Below are 15,052 nucleotides of genomic sequence, written 5' to 3' on the forward strand. Positions count from 1 at the left end.
CCCTTCTTAGCCACTGGATGAATACTCAGACTCACTATGGAAATACTGATAAAAGCATGTTTTCAGCAGGATGTATTCTGTTGAATTTCAAAAAACCATTGAGAGCATCTGTTTTAAAACACTATTTTGACATTATTTCTAAGTTTATTACCGGTTCAGTTCAGTGGCTCAGTCATGTCTGAATCTTTGCAACCCCGTGGATTTCAGGATGACAGGCTTCCCTGTCCTTCACCAGCTCCCAGAGCTTGCTCAAACTCAAGCTCATCAAGTCAGTGATGCCAGCCAACCATCTCATCCTCTGTCGTTCCTTCTCCTCCTGCCTTCAGTCTTACCCAGCATTAGGGTCTTTTCCAATGAGTCAGTTCTTCCCATCAGCGGGCCAAATTATTTGAGCTTCAAGGTCAGCATCAGTCCTTCCAATGAATATTCAGGACTGATTTCCTTTAGGATTGACTGGGTGGGTCTGCTTGTAGTTCAACGGACTCTCGAGTCTGCTCCAACACCATCAATTCTTTGGCGTTCAGGTTTCTTAATGGCCCATCTCTCACATCCCTACATGACTGCTGGAGGCATTGTAAATTTTCAGAAGTTTATGCATTTCCTCTAGGTTGTTCAATTTGTTAGAGAATAATTTTTGTAGTAATCTCTTATAAATGTATATATCCATGGTATTTGTTATGTCTTCTTTTTATTTATTTGGATCCCCCTTCTATCTTTACGAGACTGCTTTGAGGTTTATCAACTCAGTTTATCTTTTCAAAGAACCATATCTTAGTTTAATTTATCTTTTATATTTTTTAGTCTCCATTAACCCCAAAGAACTGATGTTTTTGAACTGCGTTGTTGGAGAAGACTCTTGAGAGCCCCTTGGACTACAAGAAGATCCAACCAGTCCATCCTAAAGCAGATCAGTCCTCGGTGTTCATTGGAAGGTCTGATGTTGAAGCTGAAACTCCAATACTTTGGCCACCTGATGCGAAGAGTTGACCCATTGGAAAAGACCCTGATGCTGGGAAAGATTGAGGGCAGGAGGAGAAGGGGATGACAGAGGATGAGATGGCTGGATGGCACCACTGACTCAATGGACATGGGTTTGGGTAGTCTCTGGCATTTGGTGATGGACAGGGAGGCCTGTCGTGCTGCGGCTGACGGGGTCACAAAGAGTCAGACACGACTGAGTGATTGAACTGAACTGAACTGAGCTCTCTTTTTGTTCTTTATTATTTCCTTTCCTGTATTAACTGGATCTTTTTTGTTATTATTTGAAATAAATATTTTTAAGGCAAATTACATTTATCAGTATATTTGAAGATGGCATTTTGTTTTAAAACTTACACTATTTTACCAAGCTGGTTCAAAGGTAATTTGGGATATTTGAATTAATAACCCATGTTATAATTTAATTTTTCAGCTTAACTTTGCAATTAGAAATTAAGCCACTTTTATTTGTAGTATCTAACAGAAATCAGAATCACTTTCCAACATCTGTTTGTTGTATTATGTGAAAAACAGTAGCTTTCCCAATAACACTGCTTCACTATCATGTATCTATGATAAATCTGTCCTTTTCTTGTTTCAGAAAGAAAGGCATATACTACAGTGACCTCAGAAGGAGATAAGCCCTACTGCAGTTCATATACATGACTCCTCTATGTGCCTACAGATAAATCTCTGACAAGGTGAAGTAGAAAGGAAATAGAAAAGGAAGAAAACCCAGGAGAGACCCATTTTTCTTATCAATTCCATTAATGAAAAACAAAGATTCAGAATCTGTAGTCTGCAGACAGTGAATTACTTCCTAGCTAACTTCAGACTCATGGAAGCTTTATGAAATATTAACATAAAAATATATTTTTTACTGCACATACACAGAGTAGAGATAAGGGAAAGATTTCTTCAAACACCTTGCTAAAAAATTAGTGAGCATCCAGAAAATAAGCGTATTTTAAAAAAAAATTCAGGAAGTTATGTTCTCTCACATTAAGAATGCAAGGTCAAAGTGGAACCAAATGTTTAAAGTATTGCTATATGATTCCAATTTTATATGTTCCAATATCTTCTTTTAATGAGAAAATACCAAAAAAAAAAAAAAAAAATCTCCTAGGGTTGTCTCATTCATCTATATGCTGAAAAGACTGTTGAATGATTGATTCTAATAGTTAATATTTTTGGTCTTTGCACTGAAATATTCTGGTTGTTATAGTAAGATCACTAATGATTTGTTGTTGCTGTTGCTTAGTCATTCAGTCGTGTCCAACTCTTTGAAACCCCATGGACTCCAGCATGCCAGGCTTCCCTGTCCTTCATCTCTCCTGGAGTTTCTTAAACTCATGACCATTTAATCAATGATGCCATCCAACCATCTCACCCTGTCATCCCCTTCTCTTCCTGCCTTCAGTCTTTCCCACCATCAGGATCTTTTCCAAATAGTCAGCTCTTCACATCAGATGGCCAAAGTATTGGAGTTTCAGCTTCAGCATCAGTTCTTCCAATGAATATTCAGGGTTGATTTCCTTTAGGATTGACTTATTTGATCTTGCTGTCATAGGGAATCTCAAGAGTCTTCTCTAGCAATATAGTTTGAAAGCATCAGTTCTTCACCACTCTGTCTTCTTTATGATCCAAATCTCACATCCATAATGACTACTGGAAAAAACATAGCTTTGACTACATGGGTCTTTTTCAGCATATTACGTCTTTGCTTTTTAATATGCTATCTAGTTTGGTCATAGCTTTTCTTCCAAGGAGCAAGCGTCTTTTAATTTCATGACTGCAGTCACCATCTACAGTGATTTTGGAGCCCAAGAAAATAAAGTCAGTTACTGTTTCCATTGTTTCCCCATCTATTTGGCATGAAGTGATGGGGCCAGATGCCATGATCTTCATTTTTTTAATGCTGAGTTTTAAGCCAGCTTGTATACTGTCTTTCACCTTCATCAATCTTTAATTTCTCTTCACTTTCTGCTATAGGGTGGTGTCATCTGTGTATCTGAGGTTACTGATATTTCTCCTTGGAAACTTGATTCTGACTTGAGCTTCACCCAGCCTGGCAGTGTTTATACTCTACATATAAGTTAAATAAACACGGTGGCGGTATACAGCCTTGACATACTCCTCGCACAATTTACAACCAGTCTGTTGTTCCATATCCTGTTCTAACAGTTGCTTCTTGACCTGCATACAGAAGGCAGGTAATGTGGGCTGGTATTCCCATCTTTTTAAAAATTTTCCACAGTTTTGTTTGTTTGTTTGTTTGATCCACACAATCAAAGCAAAGCTTTAAATGTATACTCAAAGAAACAGAGGCAGATTTTTTTTGAAATTCCCTTGCATTTTCTATGATCCATTGGATGTTGGCAGTTTGATCTCTGGTTCCTCTGCCTTTTCTAAACCCAGCTTATACATCTGGAAGTTCTTGAATCATGTAGTGTTGAACCCATGTAGTGTTCGACTTGAAGGATTTTGAGCATTACCTTGCTAGCATTTGAATTGAGTGCAATTGTGCAGTAGTTTGAATATTATATGGCGTTGCCCTTCTTTGAGATTGGGGTGAAAATTTACTGCTTCCAGTCATGTGGCCATTGCTGAGGCTTCCAAATTTGTTGGCATATTGAGTGCAGCACTTTAACAGCATTATCTTTTAGGAATTGAAATAGATCAGTTGGAATTCCATCACCTTTGCTAACTTTGTTCATAGTGATGTTTCCTAAGGCCCACTTGACATCAAACTCTAAGATGTCTGGCTCTAGGTGAGTGATCATACCATCATGGTTATCTGGGTCATTAAGATCTTTTTTGTACAGTTTTCTTTTTTTTTTTTTTTCTTTATATTCATGCCACCTCTTCTTAATATCATCTGCTTCTGTTAGGTCCTTGCCATTTCTGTCCTTTATTGTGCCCATCGTTGTATGAAATATTCCCTTGATATCTCCAACTTTTTTGAAGAGATCTCTAGTCTTTGCTTAGCAGTGGAGAATTAGGATATCTAAATTTGTTAGGAAATTTTAAAAAATATATAAGTGAGGTCAAGTGATACTTAAGCAATTTTGAGGAAATTTAAAAATAATGTTGTAACATTGTCTCCATAGCAATTATTAAGGAGTAGAGAAATTAGTTGTTTAGGAAAGATTAAAAGGGTAAAAATGTAGTCTTTCAAAATCTAAAACTTTGATATCTATATTTCTCAGAAACAATTTGATATCTAATTACACATTAAATTGCTATTATATTATAATCTTCTTACTCTTTTTATAATATATAATTTTTTATTTTTATTTCTTCCTTGACACACTTGTACTTTACATATTTTAACACTGCTTTGCTCATGGTAATAGCAAAATATTTTAAAAGAAATTTTATTCCAATTTGTCCAACAATATAAAGTTTAAGTCTAGATTCTTCATGTTATTCCAGTGATATAATTATTTCCCTTATATCAGATGTAGGCATGTGTTCAAAAATATACCCTTGGTCACAGCAATTTTTCATGGATTGAATGTACTGGGTCAAAACCCAAAATACTTATTTGTTCCTTGACTACTTTTTGTAAGAGATTCTCTCTTTTTGATCAAAGATATAAACAAAAGGAGAAATCTAGAACCAATGCCAATATTTTGACCAAAATTCTGCTGTACTTAAAACCAGAAAACTGGATTTTCAGTTTACTTAAGTCATTATAAAAAAGAGAAGATAAATGTGAAATTTTGAGACCAACAGATGAGAAGTTGGAAAGGTAACTTTCTTTGTTTGTGTGTTGTTTTTTTTTTTAATGTGTGTGTCTCCATTCTAAACCATCTAAGTGAAGTAATCTCTATGTCAGATAAAAATTTTTGAAACTTTCATTTTTTTATTTAAAAAGTTGTTATCAGGTTATCACTTCTAATAAGCATTGTCTATATTTTCAAACAGAGAATACCATTGTACCTTACATATTTTGGTAAGAACAACTTCCTTCTTAGAGAGAAAAGCATGAAATTTGGCTCAAAGAGATCATACCTGTCCTTGCACATCTTAGTTTTTGTACAAAAACAACTTTTTAAGAAATAGCACGCAGAAGACCAGTTGTGTATATATCTAATTCCTCTAATCAAGAATCTTACAAAGATGGTAATGATAACCCTATATGCAAAACAGAAAAAGAGACACAGATGTACAGAACAGACTTTTGCACTCTGTGGGAGAAGGCGAGGGTGGGATGCTTCAAGAGAACAGCATCGAAACATGTATATTATCTAGGGTGAAACAGATCACCAGCCCAGGTTGGATGCATGAGACAAGTGCTCGGACCTGGTACACTGGGAAGACCCAGAGGGATTGGGTAGAGAGGGAGGTGGGAGGGGGGATCGGGATGGGGAATACAGGTAAATCCATGGCTAATTCATGTCAATGTATGACAAAAACCACTACAATATTGTAAAGTAATTAGCCTCCAACTAATAAAAATAAATGAAAAAAAAAGCAAAAAAATAAATAAATAAATAAATAATAAAGTTAAACTTGTTGTCCAAGAAACGAAACCAAAAAAAAAAAAAAAAAAAAAAGAATCTTACAAGCCACTGTTCTCAGACGGTGATAAAGGTAGATGGTGAGCACATATCTTGTTAAACTTCCTGTCAGTTACTTTGCCAAGACATAATAAAATATGGCAAATTTATAGTGTATCAGTAAATGAGTGTAAATGACCATCAGACATTTCATCTCTATGGGATTGGGGTAGTTTGTTATAAAAACATAACACAGGCCCCTGATTGATTGTTTAATATTCACTCAGTTCTGTTTTATTGACTATGCCAAAGCCTTTGACTGTGTGGATCACAATAAACTGTGGAGAATTCTGAAAGAGAAGGGAATACCAGACCACCTGGCCTGCCTCTTGAGAAACCTATATGCAGATCAGGAAGCAACAGTCAGAACTGGACATGGAACAACAGGTTGGTTCCAAATAGGAAAATGAGTACTTCAAGGCTGTATATTGTCACCCTGCTTATTCAACTTCTATGCAGAGTACATCATGAGAAACACTGGGCTGGAAGAAGCACAAGCTGGAATCAAGATTGCCAGGAGAAATATCAATAAGCTCAGATATTCAGATGAAACCACCCTTATGGCATAAAGTGAAGAGGAACTAAAAAGCCTCTTGATGAAAGTGAAAGAGGAGAGTGACAAAGTTGGCTTAAAGCTCAACATTCAAAAAACTAAGATAATGGCATCTGGTCCCATCACATCATGGGAAATAGATGGGGAAACAGTGGAAACAGTGTCAGACTTTATTTGGGGGGGCTTCAAAATCACTGCAGATGGTGATTGCAGCCATGAAATTAAAAGGTGTTTACTCCTTAGAAGGAAAGTTATGACCAACCTAGATAACATATTAAAAAGCAGAGACATTACATTGCCAACAAAGGTCCATCTAGTCAAGGCTATGGTTTTTCTAGTGGTCATGTATGGATGTGAGAATTGGACTATAAAGAAAGCTGAGTGCCGAAAAATTGATGCTTTTGAACTGTGGAGTTGGAGAAGACTCTTGAGAGTCCCTTGGACTGCAAAGAGATCCAACCAGTCCATCCTAAAGGAGATCAGTCCTGGGTGTTCATTGGAAGGACTGATGTTGAAGCTGAAACTCCAGTACTTTGGCCACCTCATACGAGGAGTTGACTCATTGGAAAAGACCCTGATGCTGGGAGGGATTGGGGGCAGGAGGAGAAGCGGACGACAGAGGATGAGGTGGCTGGATGGCATCACCGACTCGATGGACATGAGTTTGAGTAAACTCCGGGAGTTGGTGATTGACAGGGAGGCCTGTCATGCTGCGATTCATGGGTTCGCTAAGAGTTGGACACGACTGAGTGACTGAACTGAATTGAACTGAACAGTATGAGCTTGGCTATATACTTTGCTACTGAACTTAGAGATCTCTGTGTTACACTTGAGCAGAGCTTATCCTATTTATACTGCTGCTACTCTCCTTCAAGAGTGCATAATATCTGAATCAAATGTATTCTTAATTGTGGATGCAAAGTCACTTCAGATATGTCCAACTGTTTGCAACACTATCGAATGTAGCCCACCAGGCTCCAGAGTCCATGGTTCTCCAGTCAAGAATGCTGGAGTGGGATGCTCTTTCCTTCTCCAGGGAATTCTTAGAATACTTGTTAACTTAAACTGTCAAATGCAAGCCCTTGTATAGTGCTAGAAACAAAGGTAAAATAAATATAAGCATAATAATTTCTCATTGCACCTTAAGCATATCTGTGTAGAAAAACTCTAGGCAAAAAAATTGGCAAGAGTTAAGTGGGTTTTTTATGCCTAAAACATTCAGTTCAGTTCAGTTGTTCAGTTGTGTCCAACTCTTTACGACCCCATGGACTGCAACACTCCATACTTCCCTGTCCATCATCAACTCCTGTAGCTTGCTCAAACTCATGTCTGTCGAGTCAGTGATGCCATCCAACCATTTCATCCTCTGTCATCCCCTTCTCCTGCTTTCCATCTTTCCCAGCATCAGGGTCTTTTCAAATGAGTCAGTTCTTCACATCAGGTGGTCAAAGTATTGGAGCTTCAGCTTCAACATCTGTCTTTCCAATGAATATTCAGGACTGATTTCCTTTAGGATTGACTATTTTGATCTCCTTGCAATCTAAGGGACTCTCAGAGCCTTTTTCCAACACCATTTTTCAAAGGCATCAATTCTTCAGTGCTCAGCTTTCTTTATGGTCCACCTCTTACATCCATACATGACTGCTGGAAAAACCATAGCTTTGACTAGACAAGACTGTGTCAACAGGAATGAGAAATCAAGCTATATATATTTGGAATTATAAAAAAAGATAAACAAATATAGTATGTGCTTTTGTATATAATTATTATTTTATTATGCAATTCTTAGAAAGGAGAATTGATTAAAATGATTTTCTTTAATGTAAAAAAGCAAATAAAGAGAGAAAAAAGAAATTGTAGATATTTCTAGAACAGTCAGTCTTACTGAAAGTTTCCTTATGATTCTTTATTGAAGAGTCAAAATGAAGTGACTTTCTGAAAATGTTGAGTGTAAAACTGAAATAAGTCACTGGGATTTAAGTATCTGTGTATACAAGAAACCTTATATCAATGAAGATGTGAAGTCATTAGAATGAGGCTTATAATATTCATGAATATAAACTGGTAAGGACAGTTCACATGTATGGTTTAGAGAGAAAATGAGATCTATTATTGCATTAATACTATGCTATCCTGGCCCAATTTTTTCTATCATAATTCAGTCAAGGGAGCAAAATCACTATGAGTGCTATGGGATAAAGGATTTACTATGCTAATTTGACCTCTTATATTAGATGGAGCTTAGATAGCAAAAACCTAGAGGGGGAGGTAGGGGAACAAAGAAGATTCTCACCAGTCTGTGTGAATAGAGTTCTATACCAAATGTGGGCCTGAGATACAGAAACTTGTGCTAAGATCTATGGGAAGCTGCTGCCTTTGGGTAGATTTATCTCTATGTGTCTGCAGCTGAGCATATGACTGTGGACTGGGGGCATCAATTTGTCAGCAAATCCAGCAGTCAGAAGGAAGGGCTGATGAGATTATGAAGAGGCTGAAACCCATGGGTATGTGGCAGTCTTCAGGAATGGCTCTTGATTCACTCATGTACTCCAAATTTCATGCACATGTCTCTTTTGGCCACCTCTCACTTAGAACCATACAAGGAAGGGTGTTCTGAAAAACATACTTCTATCTTAACCAGATCAACAAATTGCAAAATAAATTCTGGCCCCTTAGAATATGAAGTTGGCTAAAACACAGCCTTTAGAGCAGGAAATCAAAGAAAGCATACACACCTACGAAATGTTTACAGAATGACACATAGTAAGTAGAAGAGATATGCAATATTTTAATGTGATTGAAATCAACAAATTTTTACCAGAAGCTTAGTATTTACATAAGCACAGCTTTTGATTGTGACTATTAAAAGATGGCTCATTAAAACTGACCCCAATATATTAATACAACAATGTGTAACATGACAAGCAGATTATAAATGATTAAAGAGTAGCAGCTTTCCTAACAAGACAGAGAGAAGCTCTTGCACTTAGCAATGAAACATAAAGAATGAATGGATAAAAACAAGGAGACAAAGACAGATGAAAGTTAAGACCAGTAGCAATAGCAGCAGGAACTAAGGAAAATACAGTCATTACAATTTAAGGAAATTAGTGCGTAGGGAATCCAAGAGGCCCTGGGATCAATAAAATTTTAAATGTCACTATATCACTGCCTCAGGAGAAAACTACTTTCAAGGACAATACAGATCCCAGGTCACAACAACAACAGAAAACCAAAACAGAGCAAGACATTGCTTTTCGCTACTTTTTGCTAAAATATTTTAACAGTTCTTAATAAAGAGGAATGAGCAACTCAATAAGAAGAAGATTATTAATAGATCATGAAATAAATATACAGATTATTGAGCACTTAATTGCTAAGCACAATTTCAAATAATTTATTTGCTGTTGAAATAGAAACCCTTTCATCCAGGGGAATCAACTATTTGTAAATAATCTTGGCATACTTACTGGTGATTACTAAACAACTGGCACATCTACAGTTAGTTGAACATTTTTTGTTTGTTTGTTTTTGGTCACACTCCATGGCAAGTGGGACCTTGGTTTCTCAACCAGGGATTGAACTCCTGCAGTGAGAGTACAGTGTCTTAAGCACTGGACAGCCAAGAAAGTCTCTTGAGCTGATTCTTAAACATAAGTTGGAAGTAACTGGTGTTTCTCCTAGAAAAATCCTATTTGTGCTACTGAATAGCCAGCTGGAAATTTTTGCACATTTTCAACTCTTCAACTCCCTTCCCTCTTTTATAACAGTGGTTAGAAAGCTAAAAGCTACATTTTTCAACTTCCCTTAAAGCTAGATTCAGCATTTATTTACATTTTAGAAATAGAATTCTTGTGGGATGTGAAAGTTTAGCTTAGGCCATTTTCTTCTAGAATTGATGAGTAGCAAGAAAGACCTGACATATATGAGTATTTGTAACTTATTTCATATTTTTGTATTTAGCTGTAAGTTTCATAGATGTGAAACAAAGTATTTATATCTGATGATTCCTTATGTTCTATATATCTGACCTTTAAAACAGTATTATAAACACAAAATTCCTTGTGTTAAATTCTTCCTTGTCAAAATACCTAAAGTGAATTCTTACACTCTTTCTTGTATTATGCTCTGACAGTATACAGGTGCCTCTTTAGAATCATTGATTGATCAGATTTATACTAGAATCTAATAAAACACCACAGGAGACAATGAATTATAATTTTTTTAATATAATCACTTGATTGGGAAAATAAAACATACCTTGTTGGATTGTGAGATTTCACTATACAGTAATATATTTCAAAAGCCAAAGGAACCTGAGATGATCAATGCTAGGGTTTGTTTTAAATCTTTATGTGATTGTTGCCTTACGTGTTCCCAAGAGTCTTCACTTAAGAAATAAGATAAAGTATGTGCAAAGCTATTGGAGCAGTCCTAATCAGCAGTTGAGTTACTTGTAATTATGTGTAAAGTTATATAAAGGTAATGTTATAGGTACTTCTCACTCCCTAAAATTACAGGAATTTTGACTGATTTTTTTAAATTGTCTAATATATGTGTTGTCATTTCAATGTAAAACAGTTTAAGCAAAGTTTCACTATTAGTCTTGAAGAAATGTTTCAACTTTACTAGATTTATGCTTTATATTGTGCTTAAAGTATCAATGGTAGGGAGCTCATTCATTAAAACACATCATGTGTTATGTGTGTTCTAAGTTGCTTTAGTCATGTCCAACTCTGTGCAACCCTATGAACTGTAGCCCATCAGGCTCCTTTGTCCACGGGGTTCTCCAAGCAAGAATACTGCAGTGGGTTGCCATTTCCTTCTCCAGGGGGTCTTCCTGACCCAGGGATCAAATATGTATCACCTGTGTCTCCAGGATTCTTTACCATTGAGCCACCAGGGAAGTATATGTCTATCCCAGTCTCCCAGTTTGATTATGGATCATTTTACAAAAGGAAATGCATAAGGAAAAGTATTTAACATGAATCAGTTAGTTGTGAGAAACTGCTCTATTATCTGTGATTTTTTCTTATTCCTATAAAGTTTTATTTATGTTTAATATTAATGACTCACTCATTTTATGTTGTGATAGGCTTATTTAATGAAGACTATGGTATCCAAACTTGCCTTATTCCCTGGCTTTGTTCAGTTTAAATAAATAATGTTTATCACCTAAAGGCTCAGTCTGCCCATATCCTGAGCAGGGTAGTCAATACATTGGCAATCTCATACACAGCAGCTGACAAGCCCTGAAACTCATCTCATAGGTGATCTGGTTACACATAAGTGCACTGTCTTCTCCTCCTCTCCTTTGTCACTGCCCCTTCTACTGCCATGTTGCCATGTCAGTATGACTGCACTTCATCCACCTTAATATCCTTGGTCAGCACTTATATGCTTAAATTCTGCCACTGTATCAAGCAAAGGCAAGCTGACTGGAATCCTGACACACGGTCTCACTTTTCCCAGTCTCCCCAAAATGTTTTTCTTAGGAAGCAACACTGTTCTAAGCAGTCAGATCCATAATCTCCGCTCTGATTCCAACATTTGCTTGCCACCTACTTTCTCCCCATACCATTTCTCACCCATCCTAATGGGTCTCTTTAGGTCTCCAGGACTGCTTGAACCAAGCCAGAGTTAAGCATGATCACTTTGAAATAGCACAGCTCTGAAATGCCATATTGTTCTTCCAGGAAGGACCTCCTTAGTCAAGTTCCCATCATTTGTATTTTTGCTATTAAATCCCATCTGCTTCGATACCTCTTTTTCCCCTTCTGCTAACATTGCAGTCTGAAAGCCAAGCTTTTCTCTGCTGGACATGATGAAAGCATTTTAGTTTTCTCCTTCTGTCACACTCCACAGATCTCATAAATCTTATACACTTTGAGAATAAGATGACTGGCTTTCAAGCATAAAAAAAAATTAATTTAAGCATAGTTTTGGATGTATTGCTTTTATTCTAAAGTTTATACAAAGTGAAATAATTATCAGCAGATGGTATCAAACTATTTCAAATGCTAGAATTGAAGGAAATATTGATTAAAAGGACTTCCAAGCTGTTCTATAACACACAAACTCTTTATAGTTGTCAACTTCTTAACAAATATTTCTGTCCTGCTATTTCAATGAAAACAGCCTATTCAGAAGTTTTACGTGGATCAAAAACATGGGATAAAAAAGTATATTATTAGGTGTCCTTTTATCTATAACACCCACTTGCTTCACAATTTTTTCTTCTGGAAAGGAAAAGTCCCCTTAGGTACACTGAATACTAATTGTGTTTAAGGTATGTATATTTTAAATACTGGGAACTAATATTGCTGACATAATTATGAGTAAAAAATAAATAAAACAATATTTAAAAAAAACATTCAAAATAGATGAATGATTGCTAATTGTATATGAATATCAATTACAACATAAATATTTATGTATTTAAAAATAATCCTGTGTAAGTTTTACTTTCTCAGAATCCCTTCTGTAATTTTATAAAAGCCAATAAATTCAGAGGATAATTTATATAGTTGTACATGCATGTGTTCATGCTAAGTCACATCAGTCATGTCCATCTCATTGAGACTCCATGAACTATAGCCAGCCAGGCTCCCCTGTTCTCAGGATTCTCTAGGCAAGAATACTGGAGTGAGTTGTGATGCCTTCCTCCAGGAGATCTTCCTGACCCAGGGAGAGAACCCTAGTCTCCTATGTCTCCTGAATTGCAGGCAGAGTCTTCACCACTGAGCCCCCAGAGAAGACCCATTTTCCCACCCTGAAATTGTGTAATTCAATGAGTCCATGATAGCCTAGATCTCATACTCTTAATTCATCTACGTATACCTTGAAAGATAATGCCATGTAAAATAATCATTTGTTCTCACTATCCCATTCAATTGTACTACTGTTTTATCTTGAAAGTAAACATAATATGAAACTCTCATAAAATAAAAAAAGAAAAAATCAAAGTATCTTTAAACATAATAAGACTAAAAGCTAAATAATTTTCCAAAAGTCTGGGAACACTTTGAATGTGTTTTTTAAAAAATGGAAAATGTCCAAAAAATGATTGATCTGTACAATGGTGTGTAATGAAAATTAGATACTCTGATATGGAAATCTTTAAAACTAAATTTTACTACCATTAACCTGAAGTCAAAATTCAGAAAGCACATTTATTATTTCTACTATTATGACTAGGCCACCCATATACTTTATTCCTCTTCAATCCATTCCTAAATGTCGAATAAGAAAATGCACAGATAATATAAGTATCTATAACTTGGATTCAGCAGCAATCTGAAAATGTCAGTTTTAAGCAACAGAAGCAGGTAAGACAAGAAATTTGCAAATCATATACCTCTTAAAGGGCTAATATCCAACATATGTAAAACACTCATGACTCAAAAGCAAAAATCCACATATTGATTAAAAAGTGTTCATAGTATCTGAATAGACATTTTCCCAAAGAAAATATGCATACAGATAGCTAAGTACATTAAAAGATACTCATTATCACTAGTCATCAGAGAAAAGCAAACCAAAGCCACAATGAGATATCATTTTATACCTGTTAAATTACTAATATTAATACATAAGACATGATAAATAGCAAGTGTTGGCAAAGATGTAGGGCAGAGAGTACCCTTGTCAACTGCTTTGAATTGGTGCAACCACTATGAAAACTAGCATGAAGGCTTCCCCCCAAATTAAAAATATATCTACCATATATTCCAGCAATTCCACTTCTGGTTTTCTATCTGAAGAAAATGAAATACTAATGTGAAAAGAAAAGTGTTCATTTCAGCATTATTTTAAATAGCCAAGATATTGAAATAATTTAAATGTCCATCTTTGTCCCTGAATGGATTAAAAAAAATATGGGGTGGACCTGGAGGCATTTTGCTAAGTGAAATATCAGAAAGAAAGGATAAATATCAAAATATCTCCCTTTAACTGTGGAATCTAAAAACAAACTATGAACAAACAAACAAACAGTAACAACAACAATAAAATCTCATTGATATAGAGGTCACAGTGATAGTTGCCTGAAGCAAGGGATGAGCAACATGGGTGAAGAGAGTCAAAAGACACAAATTTTCAGTTAAATAATGAATAAGTCAATGTGGAGTATGGTTGCTATAATTAATAATATTCAGGACTTTCCTGATGGTCCAGTGGCCAGGGCTCTTTGTTCCCAATGCAGGGGACTGGAGTTCAACCCCTGGTTGGGGAACTAGATCCCACATGCTGCAACTAAGAGTTTGTCTTCCACAACTAAAGATCCCAGGAGATTGGCTCAAGATGGCAGAGTAGAAGGGCATGCATTCATCTTCTCCTGTGAGAGCACTGAAATTGTAACTAGGTATTGAAGAATCATCAACAGAAAGTTGCTATAACCCATCAAATAAAACATACTTCACATCCAAAGGCAAAGAAGAAGCTGCACCAAGACAGTAGGAAGGGCACAATCACTGTAAAATAAAATCTCATATTAACCTGGTGGGCAACTCATGAACTGGAGAACAATAATACCAAAAATGTTCTTCCACTGTTGTGAAGTTTCTGAGTCCCATGTCAGGTTTCCCCAGAAAATCTGGAATCCCCAGGAAATCTGATCTTGAATGCCAGCAGGATTTGATTTCAGGACTTCCACAGGACTGAGGAAACAGAGATTCCACTCTTGGAGGGCAAAAATAAAATATTGTGTGCATCAGGACCAAGGGAAAAGGAGCAGTGACCTCATAATAAATGAAACCAAGTCTACCTGCTAGAGTTGGAGGATCTCCTGAGAAGGTATGGGTCTGCAGTGGATTGCCTTGGGGATGGAGACACCGGTAGCAGCAGTCCTTGGATTCCCCCCTCCCCCATCAGGAATCCTGCAGAAGCCTCTCAGCCTCATCCACCAGAGGACAGACAGAAGAATCAAGAAGAACTATCATCCTGCAGCATCCAAAAG

This window comes from Muntiacus reevesi, chromosome 13, assembly GCF_963930625.1.
Source record: "Muntiacus reevesi chromosome 13, mMunRee1.1, whole genome shotgun sequence".
Classification (NCBI taxonomy): Eukaryota; Metazoa; Chordata; class Mammalia; order Artiodactyla; family Cervidae; genus Muntiacus; species Muntiacus reevesi.